This window comes from Solanum dulcamara, chromosome 8, assembly GCF_947179165.1.
Source record: "Solanum dulcamara chromosome 8, daSolDulc1.2, whole genome shotgun sequence".
Taxonomy (NCBI): Eukaryota; Viridiplantae; Streptophyta; class Magnoliopsida; order Solanales; family Solanaceae; genus Solanum; species Solanum dulcamara.
In genome coordinates, this window is record NC_077244.1 from 72,624,044 (window position 1) to 72,630,043 (window position 6,000).

The 6,000-nt window shown below is 34.3% G+C and overlaps 1 long non-coding RNA gene across 1 annotated transcript; it reads left to right on the top strand.

Annotated features, from left to right (window-relative positions):
- The first annotated feature begins 2,842 nt into the window (after positions 1-2,842).
- LOC129901655 (uncharacterized) lies at positions 2,843-5,597 on the top strand. The gene is made up of 2 exons (XR_008769893.1): positions 2,843-4,262; positions 5,297-5,597. It is a non-coding gene; the product is annotated as an uncharacterized LOC129901655 (long non-coding RNA).
- Positions 5,598-6,000: the final 403 nt, after the last annotated feature.

Consider the following 6,000-nt stretch of genomic DNA (forward strand, 5'->3'; position numbering starts at 1 on the left):
AAAGTCTTCTCATATTTCTTAAGTTTCGTGCTCAGTCCAACTACATCACATAAATTGAGATATTTTAACTCGTTCACTTCCCTTATTCCATAAGTAGAGACATTCTTGATTCGAATGGAAAGGCTTCTATATGATGATTATATTTAGTTTTTGAATATGTGTCGCCCAACCCAGGCTTCTGTCTTTTGTATGCGAAAGTATAATCGTCTTCAAGTTCTAGAGCAAACTTGAAATAGTACTTTGTGTATTTGCAGGTTTTGTGTTGCATGGTACCCCATTTATAGGATACCAAGCGGTAACTTTCGTGCTTCTTTCTTGACTTATCATTCACTTGGCCATTATGTTCACAGAGGCCAGACACTTGGCTCCCCTGCCTGCGTAGTTTCCCCAATTGTTGGCCTCCAAAGCTACAATGCTCAGGTATTGATAACTGCGCGATTACACCATTGAATGTGTTTAAGTTCACGACTAGTACTATTTGCTCTCTACTTCAAAGCTAATCTTGTGTTTTTTTTCATTTCTATGAATGGCGAAACTAGGATGAATGCTGGTTTCAGCCAAGGTACCTGAAAGAAGTGACCTCGGATTCAGTTCTACGAGATCGACTAATGACACTGGAGCAGACTGCATCTTTTATGTCACGAGCTGTGAGAACGAATGGTACAGAAACACTCGTGAACAAGCACCCCGATTATGAGTTTTTCGTGTGTAGGTGGCGTTAAGTACCTTGATCTATCATGTTGATCAATTAACCATATGTAGTTCTCATCAAAGATTTTTCTTTGGCTTCAACTATAATCTGAGATTAACTCAAAGGACTTATAGTCATTTCGACATTTCTTAATTCTCTGGTTTGGAGATTCTTGTATTGCATTGAAATTAAACACCCTTTTCTGGATTAAAAATAGTGTCTGCTGGTTTTTGCTTTAATTTGGTGCTACTTTAGTCCTGAGATTACTGATAATTTTATCTACTTCTCTGCCTTTGGCAATCACATCATAATCACTTTGCGGGGCGGAGCTAGAGTGTGGTATACGCGTTCAGTCAACCCAATAGCTTAGGTTCAAGCCCTGTATTTGTCTTAAAATATCTTTATGTACAAATTTTCAATTTAGAATCTAGTAGGTCAATAAAACTAGAACTTCGAACCCATAAACTTCAAATCCCGACTTCTCTTATATTAACGGATGATTGTAAGTAGGAACTTTGATTCTTTGAAATACTCTAAATAGGGCAACGCCAACAGATTCGGCGGAACAGGAAGGCTTGGCAGGTGCAGGATTCTTAAAAAAAGCTTGGGCGCCAACAGATTCGGCGGAACAGGAAGGCTTTGATTTGGACCTTGGTGAAATAATAAATGAAGGAACAGGAAGCCTTGGCAGGTGCGGGATTCTTCGAAAAAGCGCGGGCTCAGGAAGGCTTGGCAGGTGCGGGATTCTTGAAAAAAGCGCGGGCCCAATGGGAGATTTGGACCTTGGTGAAATAATGAATGAAGGGAAGTGGTGGCCTTATAAAGCTCGTTAAATCTTGTTTTTCTCTCCTCTTCACTTGTTAAGTGGAAAATAGTCGTCGATATTTATAAGCAATTTCAAAAAATATTATATTATTTTAATCAGATTAATAATCATCATTAATTTGTTGTCATTAGGGTGTCAAATGAGCAGATTGAAATAAATCTGAGCAGGTTAAAATGGTCGAGTTAGTAAATGAGTTGGGGTAAAATTGGCCCAACAACTATTTGAGTTGAAATGGGCTAACATGGTTAGTCCTGTCTAACTTGACTCAAAATTTTTTTTTGTTAGTTTTGAACACTAATTGAAAAGAAAGAAAATTTTGATGAGTTTTGAACGCTAATTGATGTATAAATTATGTATGAAGTTTATATTGGTGTGTGGTAATTTAATACAAATATAATAATATTGTTTAGCATTTATATACAAATTTAATACAGCTACACGTTCAAATAATTCCAAATTTTACATTTGAACTTCTCTGTTTCAGTTTTCTTGAGGTATCACCCGCTCAAAGTCAAAACAAAGTTTGTTTGCGGCAAATCAAATTTTAGAACTTGAGCTTTAAGCTCCTTCAATGGCTGGCAAAAATATTAATGGAGAAACCTCCATGTCTGACAAAATATTTTGGTTTACCATGATATATATTTAAAGGATTAATTTATACTGTATAGACTTTATTTAGAGGACTCTACACTATCAATATAATTTAACTGTTAGTTGTAGGTTAATTTAATTTGATGGTGTCAAAAATTCAAGGGGTCCGAGCACCATCTATTAGTGTTGATATTGAGCCTGCAACAATTTGATTCGGGACGACAGTGAGCACATTGCGTTTTGGATTTTACTTATCTCTTTTTGTATATAGTGACTAGTCTTTTGCTTTTTGAGACAAGTCTTTATTTCTATAGTTCACTTTTGGGACTTGTATCTATTTTGTAGCAGCTCTGTGACTTCCAGGTACTAGGAGAGATCTTTTATTTGTATATATATTTTGGCTTATTTCCACTTATTCTCCTGTAATTTCTTAAAATTGATTATTCTGATTTAGTTTCTACCCTTAATCTAATTCTGGGATACGATTCGACTTACCTACTGATGAGTTATAGTAAGTGTCATCATGACTCGGAAAATTTCATCGTGACAAGTCCACAAAACATACATTCATTGTTATGACCCGTATTTTTCACATTAGGACAATTTGGGGATAATGGTAATAAGTCAAGGGCAAGGCTATGGTTGACCTTGTTGGATACAAAATTCTTATGACTAAATTGAAATGTGGAAATATTGGAAATTTATTAAGGGTAAAAATTGAAATTTCTCATGTGGAAATACCATAAAAGGTTAGGGGTAAAATTGGAATTTCACATGTGGAAATACCATAAAAGGTTAGGGATAAAATTGGAATTTCACATGTGGAAATACTATAAAAGGTTAAGGGCAAAGGTGGAATTTCAACTTGGAAATATTAGGAAAGGTGAGGGGCAAAATGGAAATTTCACATGGGAGCCTTAGTCATAAAATCCTAGAATTCTCTACACAATTTGAGAAAGAAGAAGAGCAAAGGAAAGAAGAGAAATCAAGAGAGAAAATCGGACAAGAAGACCAAAAAATTACCCCTTCAAATTTCATCCCAAAAATTATAATTTTCTAGTATTCCTACTAAGTCAAGGGTGCTCTACAACATGGTGTAGTTTTTTTGGAAGATAGGAGGCTTGTTTGGTTGATTTGAAGCTTTGGTAAAGTGAAGAAGTTGGAAGGAAAAGGTAAGAATTAATCCAATTTCTTTGTGTTATGAAGTTTGTTTATGTTGTAGTAAGTAGAGATGTGTAGAATCCATGGAAATATGGAAGTTATATGGTTGGATTTGGACATATGAATAAGTTATGTGTATGTAAGATTGTTGGCAAGAAGACTTGAATTTTTGTGTAGTATTTTTGGTGTAGTATTTGAATAGTAGTATGATAAATATTTGATGTTGAAAATGGAAGTTGGATGAAATTAATTGAAGTTGGAAATATGGGTTAGGTGATGAAATGGAAAAAAAAATAAGTTTGTATAATTTGTTAGTTGTTGTTATGATTTTTGGGATATAAATGAAGTTTATATGGTGTAAGTTGGTATTAAAATGGGTTGTAGGAATTATGTAATTTTAGTATGATATTATAAGAATATGGAGGTAAGTTATTAAAAGTATGGATTCTTGTTGTTGATTATGAAGTTGAAAGAAGGAAATGAATTTGATTATGAAGTTGAAAGAAGGAAATGAATTTGATTATGAAGTTGAAAGAAGAAAATGAATTGTAATAGTTTTGTTGCATTTATGGAATTTTTGGGTGAAATATGGAATTGATGAATATTGAATAGTTTACTTGGAATATTTTTCACCTATGTTGGAATGAGTTGAAATTAATTATGAACATGAAATATTCATATTTATTTGGAAATGCAAAGTTTGGTTGAAAGTTGTTGCACTAATTGGAAAATTACATCAATTTATGTTATGGTGTGTTTAAGTTGATTATTGATGGAATTGGTGTTGATGTTGGCTTGGTTGTTGATATTGTGGCCGAGTTGTAATCTCGGGGTTGTCATATATATAGGGGAGATGCTGCCGAAATTTTTGTAGACAAGTATTGGAAAAATTGAGTTCTTAAAGTCTTATGAATAGTAATTGGTAAATGTGACCAATTGTAGATTTTGGAGGAAACGGAAATTGAACTTGGACAACCGTAAAAGGCCAAAAAGGTATGTAAAGTTTTACATTTTCTTCTCTTGGCATGTCCTAGATGTAATAGGAGTGAATACGAACCTCGGGGATCACTCTACTCTTCGAAATCGACGCTCGAAAATTTCCCTTTTCTATTCAATAGAATTGAATTAGGTAATTATGAATAGTTTTGGAAAAATTGTCTAAACTTCTAGATTTTGCACAAATAAATTCCGACTACCTTAAAACTCTTCTAAATAATGTTATAAGGTGTAACACACGTGATTTGTATGCGCCACCTCATTTGACCGAGGTGGGCCCCACTATTCCGAATTTTTCTTTGTTATTCCGTTTGAATTATGTTAGGGAAAATTTGAAAGAAACTTTTTGCTATGCTTCCTAATATTATATGAATAATTATTCCGTTAAATTTCCATAATATATTTAGAAGTATTTGTACTATTATTATTATTCAAGTTTCCTTTTATGATTTGTTATCGAAATTATGCCATCGAGTCTGTATAAATATTTTGTAATTTAAATTGCATTTAGTTTCTCACTACTCTATTCGTGCATACTGTAACCATTCTTTCACTGAGCCTGGGCCAGGATATGTTTTCGTGCGTATTTCTCTGCATTATTCGCCGTGTCCCGACGTGAGGGGGCAGGTATGACATGTACATGGGGTGGTAAATGTTATGCCACGGAGTTATGCTGTGCCATGTACATATATGTTTGTGATATGATATGATTTGATATGGCCATCTGATATGATATGATTTGTTACGGAGATATTCCCTACTCTGATGTTATGATGTGTTGTGGCGCCAATGACAGGAGGGCGACCACGTTTTGTTCACCGAGTCCCATAAAATGGGGCCGGATACGGCATATGTATTTGCATATATGATTTGGGATTATGAAAAGTATTTTGAAATTCTAAACATTTATTTTATTTTTTGCACATACTATTTAGACTATGATTTTATTTATTATAATTCATACTTTACATATTCGGTACATTTTTCGTACTGACCCCCTTTCTTCGGGGGGCTGCGTTACATGCCCGCAGGTACCGAAGTTCGATTTGCTGATCCACCTGTTTAGGATATTTGCTGCGTCGTTGACAGTGCTCCCTTGTTCGGAGCTTGTATTTTGGTACTGACTTTATCTCTGTATATTTGGATATGTTGGTCAGGGGTACGACGGGGCCTTGTCCCGTCATATGACTATGCTATTATCTGTAGAGGTCTGTAGACAGAGTTATGTTGTGGGTTTTGTATATATGGTTTGGATTTTTGTGTGTTTTGTGACAACCTTTCAACTCTCGTGCGTATATCTACTTTTATGATATATTTAGCAATTTCTACTAATCACTACATTGGTTTATTCAAAAAAAAATAGACTAATTTGGGATAAGGGTACGTTTGGGTGCTCAATTCGGGCACCAGTCGCGGCCTACGGGGTTGGGTCGTGACATTCATATTGCGAGTTAATGCACAAAACATAGATTCATATTTCACTCACAAGTACATTTCATTCATCTTTATTTTTTATTAATTTTTTATGTTAAGAAAAGTTTTGTAACAGAAATATCCAGCCCAACTCAATCGATCGATCGATCTGTTAGCCCAGCCCACTTAACTGAAAAATAAATAAAAAATCTATAGAATGAAGATTAAAAAGTGAACCTAGACATATCGATTATCGACTATAAATAGAAATCTAATAATTAATGAAGATTTGCCATGAATCTTTTATGATTTTTTTATAATT